Source organism: Balaenoptera borealis (genome assembly GCF_965194805.1).
Source record: "Balaenoptera borealis genome assembly, chromosome: 17".
Lineage (NCBI taxonomy): Eukaryota > Metazoa > Chordata > Mammalia > Artiodactyla > Balaenopteridae > Balaenoptera > Balaenoptera borealis.
Genome location: NC_138876.1, coordinates 33,476,878 through 33,492,599, shown reverse-complemented (window position 1 = coordinate 33,492,599; position 15,722 = coordinate 33,476,878). Strand labels below are relative to the sequence as shown.

General features: G+C 42.0%; 1 protein-coding gene across 5 annotated transcripts in view; it reads left to right on the top strand.

Moving 5' to 3' along the window:
• BAALC (BAALC binder of MAP3K1 and KLF4) overlaps positions 1 to 15,722 on the top strand; it is a 94,988-nt gene that overhangs the window by 15,364 nt on the left and 63,902 nt on the right. The gene's annotated exons all lie outside the window — the stretch shown is intronic.

Genomic DNA, 15,722 nt, shown 5'->3' with positions numbered 1-15,722 from the left:
ATTTCACTTTCAGATTTTTCATCAGTAGTGTATAGGAATACAAGAGATTTCTGTGCATTAATTTTGTATCCTGCTACTTTACCAAATTCATTGATTAGCTCTAGTAGTTTTCTGGTAGTATCTTTAGGATTCTCTAAATCCTATAGTATAGTATCATGTCATCTGCAAACAGTGACAGCTTTACTTCTTCTTTTCCAATTTGGATTCCTTTTATTTCTTTGTCTTCTCTGATTGCTGTGGCTAACACTTCCAAAACTATGTTGAATAATAGTGGTGAGAGTCGGCAACCTTGTCTTGTTCCTGGTCTTAGTGGAAATGGTTTCAGTTTTTCACCATTGAGGATGATGTTGGCTGTGGGTTTGTCATATATAGCCTTTATTATGTTGAGGAAAGTTCCCTCTATGCCTACTTTCTGGAGGGTTTTTATCATAAATAGGTGTTGGATTTTGTCGAAAGCTTTCTCTGCATCTATTGAGATGATCATATGGTTTTTCTCCTTCAATTTGTTAATATGGTGTATCACATTGATTGATTTGCATATATTGAAGAATCCTTGCATTCCTGGGATAAACCCCACTTGATCATAGTGTATGATCCTTTTAATGTGCTGTTGGATTCTGTTTGCTAGTATTTTGTTGAGGATTTTTGCATCTATGTTCATCAGTGATATTGGCCTGTAGTTTACTTTCTTTGTGACATCTTTGTCTGGTTTTGGTATCAGAGTGATGCTGGCCTTGTAGAATGAGTTTGGGAGTGTTCCTGCCTCTGCTATATTTTGGAAGAGTTTGAGAAGGCTAGGTGTTAGCTCTTTTCCAAATGTTTCATAGAATTCACCTGTGAAGCCATCTGGTCCTGGGCTTTTGTTTGTTGGAGGATTTTTAATCACAGTTTCAATTTCAGTGCTTGTGATTGGTCTGTTTATATTTTCTATTTCTTCCTGGTTCAGTCTTGGAAGGTTGTGCTTTTCTAAGAATCTGTCCATTTCTTCCAGGTTGCCCATTTTACTGGCATATAGTTGCTTGTAGTAATCCATCATGATTCTTTGTATTTCTGCAGTGTCAGTTGTTACTTCTCCGTTTTCATTTCTAATTCTGTTGGTTTGAGTCTTCTCCCTTTTTTTCTTGATGAGTCTGGCTAGTGGTTTATCAATTTTTTTACCTTCTCAAAGAACCAGCTTTTAGTTTTATTGATCTTTGCTATTGTTTTCTTCATTTCTTTTTCATTTATTTCTGATCTGATCTTTGTGATTTCTTTCTGCTAACTTTGGTGTTGTTTTTTTTTTTTTTGTTCTTCCTTCTCTAATTGCTTTAGGTGTAAAGTTAGGTTGTTTATTTGAGATGTTTCTTGAGGTAGGATTGTATTGCTATAAGCTTCCCTCTTAGAACTGCTTTTGCTGCGTCCCATAGGTTTTGGGCCGTTGTCTTTTCATTGTCATTTGTCTCTAGGTATATTTTGATTTCCTCTTTGATTTCTTCAGTGATCTCTTGGTTATTTAGTAGTGTATTGTTTAGCCTCCATGTGTTTGTATTTTTTACAGATTTTTTCCTGTAATTGATATCTAGTCTCATAGCGTTGTGGTCAGAAAAAATACCTGATATGATTTCAGGTTTCTTAAATTTACCAGGGCTTGATTTGTGACCCAAGATATGATCTGTCCTGGAGAATGTTCCATGAGCACTTGAGAAGAAAGTGTATTTGTTGTGTTTGGATGGGATGTCCTGTAAGTATCAATTAGTCCATCTTGTTAATGTATCATTTAAAGCTTGTGTTTCCTTATTCATTTTCATTCTGGTTGATCTGTCCATTGGAGAAAGTGGGGTGTTAAAGTCCCCTACTATTATTGTGCTACTGTCGATTTCCCCTTTTATGGCTGTTAGTATTTGCCTTATGTATTGAGGTGCTCCTATGTTGGGTGCATAAATATTTACAAGTGTTATATCTTCTTCTTGGATTGATCCCTTGAACATTATGTAGTGTCCTTCTTTGTCTCTTGTAATAGTCTTTATTTTAAAGTCTATTTTGTCTGATATGAGTATTGCTACTCCAGCTTTCTTTTGATTTCCATTTGCATGGAATATCTTTTTCCATCCTCTCACTTTCAGTCTGTATGTGTCCCTAGGTCTGAAGTGGGTCTCTTGTAGACAGCATATATATGGGTCTTGTTTTTGTATCCATTCAGCCAGTCTATGTCTTTTGGTTGGAGCATTTAATCCATTTACATTTAAGGTAATTATCTATATATATCTTCCTATTGCCATTTTCTTAATTGTTTTGGATTTGTTTTCGTAGGTCTTTTCCTTCTCTTGTGTTTCCTGCCTAGAGAAGTTCCTTTAGCATTGGTTGTAAAGCTGGTTTGGTGGTGCTGAATTCTCTTAACTTTTGCTTGTCTGTAAAGGTTTTAATTTCTCCATTGAATCTGAATGAGATCCTTGCTGGATAAAGTAATCTTGGTTGTAGGTTCTTCCCTTTCATCACTTTAAATATGTCCCGCCACTCCCTTCTGGCTTGTAGAGTTTCTGCTGAAAGATCAGCTGTTAACCTTTTGGGGAGTCCCTTGTATGTTATTTGTTGCTTTTCCCTTGCTGCTTTTGATATTTTTTCTTTGTATTTAATTTTTGATAGTTTGATTAATATGTGTCTTGGCGTGTTTCTCCTTGGATTTATCCTGTATGGGACTCTCTGTGCTTCCTGGACTTGATTGACTATTTCCTTTCCCGTGTTAGGGAAGTTTTCAACTGTAATCTCTTCAGATATTTTCTCAGACCCTTTCTTTTTCTCTTCTTCTTCTGGGACCCCTATAATTCGAATGTTGGTGTGTTTAATGTTGTCCCAGAGGTCTATGAGGCTGTCCTCCATTCTTTTCATTCTTTTTTCTTTATTCTGCTCTGCAGTAGTTATTTCCACTATTTTACCTTCCAGGTCACTTACCCATTCTTCTGCCTCAGTTATTCTGCTATTGATTCCCTCTAGAGAATTTTTAATTTCATTGATCATGTTGTTCATCATTGTTTGTTTGCTGTTTAGTTCTTCTAGGTCCTTGTTAAACGTTTCTTGTATTTTCTCCATTCTGTTTCCAAGATTTTGGATCATCTTTACTATCATTACTCTGAATTCTTTCAGGTGGACTGCTTATTTCCTCTTCATTTGTTTGGTCTGGTGGGTTTTTACCTTGCTCCTTCTGCTGCATATCTCTCTGTCTTCCCATTTTTCTTAACTTACTGTGTTTGGGGTCTCCTTTTCACAGGCTGCAGGTTTGTAGTTCCTGTTGTTTTTGGTGTCTGCCCCCAGGGGGTGGCTTGTGTAGGCTTCCTGGTGGAGGGGACTGGTGCCTGTGTTGTGGTGGGTGGGGCTGGATCTTGTTTTTCTGGTGGGCAGGGCTGCATCCGGTGGTGTGTTTTGGGGTGTCTGTGAACTTATTATGATTTTAGGCAGCCTCTCTGCTAACAGGTGGGGTTGTGTTCCTGTCTTGCTAGTTGTTTGGCATGGGGCATCCAGCACTGAAGCTTGTTGGCTGTTGGGTGAAGCTGGGTCTTAGTGTTGAGACGGAGATCTCTGGTAGAGCTCTCGCTGATTGATGTTGTGTGGGGCCGGGAGGTCTCTGGTGGTCCAGTGTCCTGAACTCAGCTCTCCCACCTCAGAGGCTCAGGCTTGACACCAACCAGAGCACCAAGACCCTGTCAGCCCCATGGCTCAGAAGAAAAGGGAGAAAAAAAGAAAAAAAAAATTATAAGATAAAATAATTAAAACAAAAAAATTATTAAAATAAAAAATTTAAATGTAATAGAAAAAGAAAAACAGAAGAGAGCAACTAAACCAATAAACAAATCCACCAATGATAACAAGCGCTAAAAACTATACTAAGATAAACATAAAAATCAGAAACAAGTCAGTCGCAGACAGCAAACCCCAAGTTTGCAGTTGCTTCCAAAGTCCACCGCCTCAATTTTGGGTTGATTTGTTGTCTATTCAGGTTTTCCACAGATGCAGGGTACCTCAAGCTGATTGTGGGCATTTAATCCGCTGCTCCTGATGCTGCACGGAGAGATTTCCCTTTCTCTTCTTTGTTCGCACAGCTCCTGGGGTTCAGCTTTGGTTTTGGCCCCACCTCTGGGTGTAGGTTGCCCTCAGGCTTCTGTTCTCGCCCAGACATGACAGGGTGAAAGCAGTGGCTGATTAGGGGGCTGTGGCTCATTTAGGCTGGGGGGAGGGAGGGGTACAGAATGTGGGGCGAGCCTGTGGCGGCAGAGGCCAGTGTGACGTTGCAACAGCCTGAGGCGTGCCGTGTGTTCTGTTGGGGAAGTTGTCCCTGGATCACGGGACCCTGGCAGTGGCGGGCTGCACAGGCTCCCAGGACGGGGGTGGAGGGTGCAGTGTGTGGATAAGTGACCTGTGCTTGCATACAGGATTCTTGGTGGCTGCAGCAGCAGTGTTAGTGTTTCATGCCTGTCTCTGGTGTCCGAGTTGATAGCCACGGCTCGCGCCCGTCTCTGGAGCTCATTTAGGCGGTGCTCTGCCTTCTGTGGGCAGACAGGGAAGGAATCCCCTCTCCTCGAGCACCCCGAAGCAGTGGTCTCTTTCCTCTTAGGCAGCTCCAGACTTTTTCCTGGACTCCCTCCCGGCTAGCCGTGGCGCACTAGCCCCCTTCAGGCTGTGTTCACGCAGCCAACCCCACTCCTCTCCCTGGGATCTGACCTCCGAAACCTGAGCCTCAGCTCCCAGCCCCCACCCGTCCCGGCCGGTGAGCAGACAAGCCTCTCAGGCTGGTGAGTGCTGGTTGGCAGCGATCCTCTGTGCGGGAATCTCTCCGCTTTGCCCTCTGCACCCCTGTTGCTGCGCTCTCCTCTGTAGCTCCAAAGCTTCCCCCCTGCCCACCCCCCGTCTCTGCCAGTGAAGGGGCTTCCTAGTGTGTGGAAACTTTTCCTCCTTTACAGCTCCCTCCCAGAGGTGCAGGTCCCGTCCCTATTCTTTTGTCCTTCTTTTTTCTTTTTCTTTTGCCCTACCCAGGTACGTGGGGATTTTCTTGCCTTTTGGGAAGTCTGAGGTCTTCTGCCAGCGTTCAGTAGGTGTTCTGTAGGAGTTGTTCCACATGTAGATGTATTTTTGATGTGTTTGTGGGGAGGAAGGTGATCTCCACATCTTACTCCTCTGCCATCTTGAAGGTCTCCCCTCTATTTGATGAGTTTTAATTCATTGCACTTATTATTATTTGTGTGTGCCTGAACTGTTCCATTTTTGACTAATGGAAGCCCCTTGGTTTGATTCCTTTTTACACAACTCCAATAGTCTTTGATGGTCCTTGCTTTCTGGTATGATGTTTTTTCTAGACTTATGTTGTATTTTTCCTGTGCTAGACTTGGAATTAACCATTTCTCTAAGGAGTCCTGGTTCCTTTAATTGAAATATGATATTTAGAGACTACAGCCTGGGCACCTGGGGTGCTCATTGCTATTGGGTTGGTTGTTGTTTATAGACCTTTTCAGAGGACAGAGCTAGGAGTTATTTTCTTTTTTAAAGAGATGATATATTTGTATTGATATTATCAATTCAAAATTTTCAATTGTAGGGCTTTTCTTATTTTTTTTATTTTTGTATTTGTTCTTTTTTTTAGGTGCTGAAAATCTTGGTTCCTAACAACATTAGAATTACTTATTTACTTTTTATATATCTAGCAATATGTTACTGAAAATATTTTTAGATTTTTATGGGGTTTTGTCCTTAGGGTGTAGCACAATAGAAATATACAGTTAGATTGCTATGTTTTACAGTAACTTGAAACAATTTCTTGCTGTATCGTTAAGCTATCAACTTGCCATAGAGGTAGGTTATTTATTTTATCTTGTGGCCAAATTGTTGCTTTTTAAAATTTCAGTTTAATTTTGTTTTATATTTAGGTAAAAAATTTACATGGGTCCAATGACAAATGTACAAAACAAGCTACATTTAAGAAGTCTAACTTTTATTTCTGCCCCATCTACTCTGTTCCCTTTGTCCTCCTCTAGTTTTGGTTATCTTTTCATATATTTATACAATATATACATACACACACACACACAAACACACACACACAACACACATACACATACATTCACATGCTGCCTTTTAAAGATAAAAGGTAGCATACTATACCCTCTGTTTTTTCTGTATGTTGGCCTTCTCACTTAGTATATTCCAGAGATCACTTCAGAGCAGTATATAGATAAATTTCTCATTTCTTTTCATAACTACATATGCTCAATTGTGTGGATATGTCATAGTTCATTGGGGTTGTTTCTAGACTTTTGTCCATGTGTTTTCTCACTTTTGCCAGTGTATCTTTAGGTAGATTCTTTTTTTTTTATAAATTTATTTATTTATTTATTTTTGCTGTGTTGGGTCTTCGTTTCTGTGCTAGGGCTTTCTCTAGTTGCGGCAAGCGGGGGCCACTCTTCATCGCGGTGCGCGGGCCTCTCACTATTGCGGCCTCTGTTGTTGCGGAGAACAGGCTCCAGACGCGCAGGCTCAGTAGTTGTGGCTCACGGGCCCAGTTGCTCTGCGGCATGTGGGATCTTCCCAGACCAGGGCTCGAACCCGTGTCCCCTGCATTGGCAGGCAGATTCTCAACCACTGCGCCACCAGGGAAGCCCTAGGTAGATTCTTAAAAGTGGGATGACTAGGCTGAATGCAAGCAGGTACTGCCAAATTCCTCTCCACAGCAGTTGTACTATGTTGCATTCCCATCAGCAGTGTCTGAGAGTGCCTGTTGTCCCATAGCCATGCCAACGGAGTATATTGTCCAATTTAGGGGATTTTGTCACTTTAATGGGTAAGAAATTGTCACTTAGTTTTAATGTGCATCACTGTGAGTGAGGTCACTGTCTTTTCATATGACTATGGGCAAATTGCCTTTTTCCTAGGTGTATACCATCTGTTTACATCTCTAGGCCTATTCTTTTGACCATATTCAGTAGTTGGGAATCTTCATCCTTTGAGGATGACTGAGATATTTTGAAGAGCAAAAAGTCCCTAAGTTATTTGGTGAATGAAATTGTTGGGTGTTTGCTCTCAGGTGGAGCAGCTGGGGCTGGCTGAGCATCTTTCCTTATGAGCACAGTCCCAGGGCTTCTCCATATGGTCTTTCTGCATGAGCTAGTTTGGGCTTCCTCACAGCACGGTGACCTCGGAGCAGTCAGACTGTTTACATAACTACTCCGAGCTCCAGCACGTGTCCCAGCTAAAAAGGCAGAAGCTGTATTACCTCTCGTGACCTAACCTTGGAAGTCACGCGGTGTCATTTCTCCTGCCTTCGATTGCTTATAAGTGAGTCACAAACCTGCCCAGATTCAAAGGGAGGGAATTAGACACCATCCCTTGATGAAAGAACAGCAGGGTTCTAGAAGAGCATGGCAGTTTTAAGAACTGTTAAGGGTCTGAGATTTTACCTGACAGGTTGGCCTGTGACAGTGTCTTGGAAGCTGGTAAGACATGAGACTCCTGGGTCAGAAACAAAGGACTTGATCACTATGGCGCAGCAAGCCTCATGCGAGTTAGCATTTGCATCAGTTTCCTTTTTCCCCAAGTCTCACAGGGGTGACGCAGATGGGTCCAGATTCCTGCACACACGGTAGATTGTGTTACAGGAGATTTCTGTGCCTACAAATTCACTGAAGCTCTTCTCCCAAAGAGCGATATTGTAAATGCAGAGTCAGCGCTCATTGCCCTTGACCTCTCTGCAGCTTTCAGCACTGCGTTGATCTGACCAATCTCCTCTGCCCACACCCTCCTCCCCACTTTGGAAATCAACCTTCTCCCTGAGTTTTCCCGCCCCCGCCACTGGTGAGTTTCCCTTCTACCTCTGATTACATCTTCTCTGCCTCATTCTCCCTTTTTGGCTCCTCTTTCCCGGTTTCCCTTCACCCACCTCCCATAGGTACGTGGCTCTTCATGCCCTGTCCTGGCTCCCTTTCCTCATTCAGCATGCTCACTCCTGGGGAATCATCACATTTCCAACTGCTCGAAAGACATCTGGCTGCTGTCAACCAGGTGCCTCAAATTCAGTTTTCCCAAAACCAAATTCATCTCTTCTTTCACACACCTGCCCCTCCTACTGTGCATTCCCTCTCAGTTTACCACAGTCATCCTCTGATTGGGTGCAAGTCTTCAAAGTTATTTTTGTTTTACTCCCATCATTCTCTCTCTTTTTCTGCACATCTGATGGGGTACCAGATCCCACAGACTGTGTCTGAAATGTCTCTTGGAATGAGTAGTTGTCTTCAGGCCCCAGGACCAGTGCCCTAGCTCAGGGCCTCCTTAATGCTCACCTTTGAACAGCCTCCCATTGACCTTCCTGCATGTGGGGCATCCTGATGGTGAGGCAGGCATCCCCCTCCTCTCTCGTTGCCCCATACTTGTCTCTCCCCAGACCACAGGCTCAGCTGAATTTTTTGGATTTCTCAGCCCGTGAACAACCTTCTTTTCTCCCTTCCTTCCTTCCTTTCCACGAATATTCTTCAGCACCCACTGTGGGCGGTAGGAGGCACTGTTTTAGATATTGTAGCAGAAAACGAGACAGACAAGGCTCTGCTCTTGGAGCTTACATTCAGGTTGGGTGTAATGGTGATGGGCAGAGAAGTAAATCACCAAAGTAATTTCAGATATTTGTAAGTACCATGAAAAAAAACCAAGGTAATGAAATAGATGGAGCTTGGGATAGGGTGAGGGCTAACAGATTGTGTGGTCGGGGTAGGCCTCTTCGAGGAAGTGGTATGTGAATTAAACTGAGTGAAAAGCAGGGCTGGCCTTGTGAACATTAGGGGCCAGCATGCTCCTGGACAGCCACCAGGAAGTGCAAAGGCCCTGAGGCTGGAATGAGCTTGATGTGATGGAGGCACAGAATGAGGCCACAGTGATTGGTGGGAACTGAGAGAGGGGGATAGTAGAAGAGGATATGTGTAGGGATGGAATATGTAGTAGCACCTTGTGGGTGATGGGCAGGAGTGTGGACTTCGTTTCCGGGGCAGTGGGAAACAGAGCTGGGATTACCCCCATAGAGGCGCTGAGCCTCTTGTTTACTTCTGACCTTTCCTTTCTTCAGTCATTCCTCACACTCCTGCCAGGATCTTTCTGGAGCATGGATGTGATCCTGTCACTCAGAGCCCCAAATGTTTCATGAGCCCTGTTTCCCACTGGACAAATGAAGAAAATTTTCAGCATGGCCTTCTAGGCTCTTGGCCCTCTGGCTTGAACCTTCTATCCCTACCAGCTCTACACTCTTGACCCTCACTGCTTCCTAAGCCTGCCCTTTCCTTTCTTCTTTATGTCTTTAGTTTTGCTTGCTCAGATGGAACATTTTACCTTCACATTTGCTCAGCGCACAAATCCAACCCCAAAGCCACGCCCTCTGCAAAACCTCCTAACCGCCCTAGGTTCTCCCCAGGTAGAACCAATCTCTGTTTCCCTATTTCCCTATTTTTCTTCTAATCATTATTTCCACTGCTCTATGGTCAGCCTTGGGTGCATGTGCACAGGTCCGTCCTTCTGCAGGAATGAGGGCTTCCTGGGGACAGAAATTTTGTCCTGCTCATTGTCTGAGAAATAGGAGCTCCATTAATGTTTTGTGAGATTGACAAGATAGGCAAACACCAGTCTGTTATTCTGTCTTGCATTTGAAGAAGATGATGAGCTGTTGCTTGGCTGTAACACAATGGGGTTTCGGGCACAGCTCCACAGGCATTTAGCTGTGTGATTGCACGGTCACATAACTGTGTGCTGCAGTGACCTCGTGACTGCTTCGCTACATGACCACATAACTGCATGATCGCATGGCTGTGCAGTTGTTTAGCTGCATGAGTATATGGAAGCATAGCTATCCGGCCACAATTTGCACAGCTGCATGGCTGGCCAGCCACTTTACTACATGGCTGTGTGGCTGCATGGCCATGTGGTTCCATTGCTTTGACAGAAAAACTTCCCTTTGCTTTTCTATGAATTGCATCAAGATGTCTACCAACGTTCTGAGGTTGGTTGGGTTTTCCATAGGGAAGCCGTTGGCATTTGGGGTGGGGCTGCTGCATGCAGGCATAACCATTAAGCATCCCTTGACTCTGCCACCAAATTGCAGTATGGTTCTCATCATCAAGACAACCCAAAACGTCCCCGTGCCTTTCCATACTCCCCCTCTCCGCACCTGTTAAGACCGCTAGATCATGAGGACAGGGGAGTAAGGTGAAGGAAAAGTTACAAAGAAATTGTACTCATCAGAAAAAGCTTAGAGCTGAAAGGGATCCACATAATTGTTAAGCACAAGTCCTGAAGTCTTTATGAGATAATCAAGACCTGCGAGCTTAAGGGCCTTGCCTGAAGTCCCACAGCTTGTCAGCCACAGGACCCAAACTGGAAAGCATTTTTAAAATCTGTGATCTGTAAAATAGGGATTTACTTTTTTTGTTTTGGCCGCGCTGTGCGGCTTGCGGAATCTTAGTTCCCCAACCAGGGATCGAACCCGGGCTCCCATCAGTGGAAGCACAGAGTCCTAACCACTGGTCTGCCAAGGAGGTCCCTACTTGTTTTTATATAACAAATACTTGTGTATTTTACTTACTTTGGGCCAGATACTGTTCTAACCACATAACAAAGCTCACTGAATATTTGTAGCAACCCTATGAGGTCAGATTACACCCACTTTGCAGATGAGGCCACACAGCACTTACTTTCTTTATGCCACTTTTAAAAAATAATACAACGCACCCCCAGAATGTCATGGGGAGGATAGAATGGTGTGATATATGTCGAAGACTCAGCTGTCAGTAGTGCTCAGTAAACGCTAGCCATCATTCATTATGGCTGTGACTTTGTCCCCCTGTGCTCCTCCCCATGTCCTTCCCTCCTCTAGGTTATACAATTTCAACTTCAGAGGTCCTAGTTCTGTCGTCCGAGTAGGGCCACCATTGTTTTTTCCCTGAAACGACACACATTGTGGGTACAGGACACAGATATATCTTGGGAGAGGAGGTCATCTTTTCACAAGTTCCTTTAGGGACCCGGAATTTAAACTTCTGCCACTCCGTGTCATGCTTTGTTCTTAGAATCCACTTGCTTCTGTAATTACAGAAGCACTTGTTTGCATCAGTCTCTGCTCCTGAAACGCTCAGGGCTACCCTGTGGTTGTTTTTGTTCAGAGAGTGAGGGAACAAGAGGCGAGGGAGGCAGATAAAAAAGGAGGTAGAAACTACATATTCATCACTAAAGAGAGAGCCCTGCTTTCCCAGACTGCTTTTTTCAGGCCTCAGGAATACTTTCTTGGTTGCCAGGGACCTCCTTGAATCAGGGCTTGAAATGAAGATGTTGTCACAGGGGAGCACCTGAAGACAGATTCCATGTTTTGGAATATGGGCAGGACACTGGCAAGCGGGTTCTCCCATAGCCAGCAGGTTGGGGAGAGGGAGCTAGTGATTTATTGTTATCCAGAAAGATCCAATTTTATTTTTTAAATCTCCTGAGTGGTTTATTCAGATAAATATATTTGAATGTGTCTCTGGTTTGTTGAATTTGTTCAAACCCAATGAACACATTAACCATTAATGAGGTGCTTGGGCATCTTTGAAAGACTGGTAATAATCCTCTTAAGAGAAAATCATATCTATTTAATCCCTTTCTCTGTGTGTAATGCTGAATACAGCATCTAAAGTGGATTTATACTCCACAATGCCCAAAGTGACTTCGCTTACTACAGTCACAGATACATTAGGATGCTTACATCCAAATGGACTCTGAAAATACATGTCTTACAGGTTAATTGGAATGGTTGGTTCATAAGACAAATCGAGAATCTAGTTCTGGATGAAATGTAATCCTTTTGCCTTTATGAATCACTTGACTCCACAATTATGCCTCAAATGATGTCATGAATATTTATTTGTTACCTAAGTTTTAATTTTCTTTGGTGCAGGTTTTGCTATTGGGATGATATAGAAATAGACATTACTGAAGGGCTTGAGACTAAGGCAGACCAAATGTTGACATCCTCCTAGTCATCGAAGTGTCCCTACTTTTTACCTTAAAAAATGAATGAATTAATTTATTCAGCAGTTATTTAGGGAGCCCTGACGAAGTGCAAGACATGGTCCTAAGCACTCAGGATAGATCTATGAAGAGCCCTTGTGAAGTTTACAGTCAGAGCAACTCTGTCCAATAGAACTTCCTGTGATGATGGAAGGTTCTATGTCTGCATTGTCCGATACAGTAGCAACAGCTATGGGTCATTTGGAATGGGGCTAGTGCAGCTGAATTTTTTATATTCTTTAATGTCAATTTAAATTTGCATAGCTCATTGTAGCTAGTGGCTGTTGTATTGGAAAACACAGGTAGAAGAAGAGGTAGATTAACTGATTCACACAGCTAATGAATTACAATCATTGTAAGTGCTACAGGAGAAGCCAGGTACTATGAGAAAATAAAACTCAGAAATGTAACCTAATCTAAGGGTTGGCTAAGACTCCTCTGAGATATCGATGTTTGTGTTAAAAACTGAAGAGTGCTTGGGATTCACCAGGTTTGGGTTGACATGGGAACATTTTTAGCGAAAGGACCAGCACGTGCAAAGGCCTGGGGCAGGCCTCCAGCCAGTGCAGTGCAGTTGGAGCATCTTGAGAGCAGTGAGTGAGAGGAGCAGGCAGGGCTGGATCACACAGAACCCTGTCCGCCGTAATAAGGATCTGAGATGTCACCCGAACAGCAGTGAGAAGCCTTGGAATTGTTATGACCAGGAGAGTAACTTGATCCAATTACATTTTAAAATTTTAAAAATATTTTTCAGTTGTCCATGTGCATACTTCAGAGTCAATCATTTCTGTAAGGCTTGTTATGAAAATCAACAGCCCCCTGTTAATACTTCCTAGTTTTTCAATTCCCAAGGGGACATTATTTTCACCTCTTTCAACTGATTCTCTTGGTATTTACTTGTCTCTAAATAATATGCAGATCTTGTCTTGATGTTTCAGTTTAAGGCCTGATCTATTATCCACATGGAAGGTGAGGATTTCTCTCTTTCACCCCCACCTGCACCACTCCCAATATAGTTGTACATAGCTTGGTTAGATCAGTGTTCATTGTTTCTACTGGTACATTTTGTTAACACTGTTTACAGCTGAACCATGTAATATACTGTGATTACTTTTCCTTTCACACAATTTTTTTTGTTGTTGCGCTAAGAATTTTTTTTTTTTTTAATTTGAACTCATCACTAATTCACATTAAACTGTCCTCTGGTTGTGCAAATCTCCTTTCAACATGTTCAAGCACATTAGGAATTCTTTCAGTTATTTTCTTTTTGAAGAAATTGCCCTTGGAGCTTTCTGACCTGCTGCAGTCCTGGGCTAGTTGCTCTCCAGGAGAGTGGCACAGCTCTTGGTTCAGAATCTGCCTTCACCATTAATCTGAGGATCCCCTTGGCCTCTCTTTTGTGTTGAATTCCTGGATCCTGTGTCTTCTTTCTTGGTTGGTTCTTTTATTTTGGCCCAAAACATCTTCAAGTACCTTCCTATGTGGGAAGTAACTTTTTTTTTAATTAACTGATTTATTTTTATTGAAGTATAGTTGATTTACAGGGAGGTAATGTTTTTTGAGACCTTGCATTTCAAACATCTCTTTATGCCTTCTCTATTTAATTGATAGCTTGGCTGGATATAAAAGTCTAGGATGGAAATCACATTCCTTAGGTTCCGAAGTTGCTGTTGAGAAATCTGATGTCATTCTGATTTGTGATCATTCATATGAAATGTGGCATCCTTCCCCATCCCTACCCTCCCCACCCTGCCCCCATCCCCCTGCATACTCTTTCCTCCCTCCTGCGAGACTTTTTTAAAAATCTGGAACCTAAGAGCTTTCAATTATGGAAATATTTTCTCAAGTTATTTTTTCTCATAGACTGATCCTCTATTTTTCTTATCGTTTCTTTCCTAGTTTACATCTCTTTGGGGGTTTTTCTGTTTTGTTTTATTTTTCCATTGGGTTTTTTTAATTTTTAATTTTTTATACAATTTTTAAAGGATACAGTCATTTAGTCATTACAAAATATTGACTAAATTACCCACGTTGCACAATACATCCTTGCAGCCTATCTTACATCCAATAGTTTGTACCTCGCATTCCCCCAACCTGATATTCCACCCCCAGTGGTAACCACTAGTTTGTTCTCTATATCTGTGAGTCTGTTTCTTTTTTGTTATATTTACTAGCTAGTTGTATTTTTAGATTCCACATATAAGTGATATCATACGATATTTGTCTTTCTCTGTCTTAACTTATTTCACTCAGCATGATGCCCTCCAAGTCTATTCCTGTTGCTGCAAATGGCAAAATTTCATTCTTTTTTATGGCTGAGTAGCATTCCATTGTGTATATATATATATACCACAGCTTCTTTATCCATTCATCTGTCGACAGACACTTAGGTTGCTTCCATGTCTTAGCTATTGTAAATAGTGCTGCTCTGAACATTGGGGTGCATGTATCTTTTTGAATTAGTGTTTTTGGTTTTTTCAGATATATACCCAGGAGTGGAATTGCTGGGTCATATGGTAGTTCTATTTTTAGTTTTTTGAGAAACCTCCATACAGTTTTCCACAGTGGCTGCACCAATTGACATTCCCAGCAACAGTGTATGGTGGTTTCCTTTTCCCCAGATCCTTGCCAACATTTGTCATTTGTGTTATTTTTGATGATAGGCATTCTGACGGGTGTAGAAGAGATATCTCATTGTGGTTTTAATTTATATTTCCCTGATGATTAATGATGCTGAGAATCTTTTCATATGCCTGTTTGCCATCACATTTCCTCTTCGGAAGAATGTCCATTCAGGTCTTCTGCCCATTTTTAATCGGGTGTTTTTTATATTGAGCTGTATGAGCTGTTTGTATATTTTGGAAAGTAACCCCTCTCAGTCATATCATATGCAAAAATTTTCTCCCCTTTAGTAGGCTGTCTTTTCTTTTTGTCAGTGGTTTCCTTTGCTGTGCAAAAGCATTTACGTTTAATTAGGTCCCGTTTGTTTACTTTTGCTTTTATTTCCTTTACTTTAGGAGATGGACCCAAAAAAATATTGCTGCGATTTATGTCAAAGAGTGTTCTGCCTGTGTTTTTCTCTAGGAGTTTTATAGTATCCGGTCTTACATTTAGGTCTTTAATCCATTTTGAGTCTATTTTGTTTATGGTGTTAGAGGACAAAAACAGACGCATAGATCAATGGAACAGGATAGGAAGCCCAGAAATAAACCCACGCACTTATGGTCAATTAATTTATGACAAAGGAGGTAAGAATATACAATGGAGAAAAGACAGCCTCTTCAATAAGTGGTGATGGGAAAACTGGACAGCTACATGTGAAAGAATGAAATTAGAAGGTTCTCTTTGGTTTTTTGCTCTACTTTTTGGGAGATTTCCCCAACATTATCTTCCTACTTTTCTGTGGAATTTTCATTTTTCCTACCTTATTTTTAATTTCTAAAACCTCTCGGTTTTCTGAATGTTCCTTTTTTGTAGCATCCATTCTCATTTTTTACATGCAGTAGCTTTTTGGTGATGATTTTAATTAGGTTGTTTCCCCTACAGTCTTCGTTTCTTCCCGTTTATTTTTCCCTTGTTTGTTTTTCTGCCTGTTGTTCATTTGGAAGTTTTCAGCCCTTGGCTGTTTGCTCATATATAAGGAGAGACCACTAAGATTTTGGAAGCTCCATGCACAAAGTTGGGGC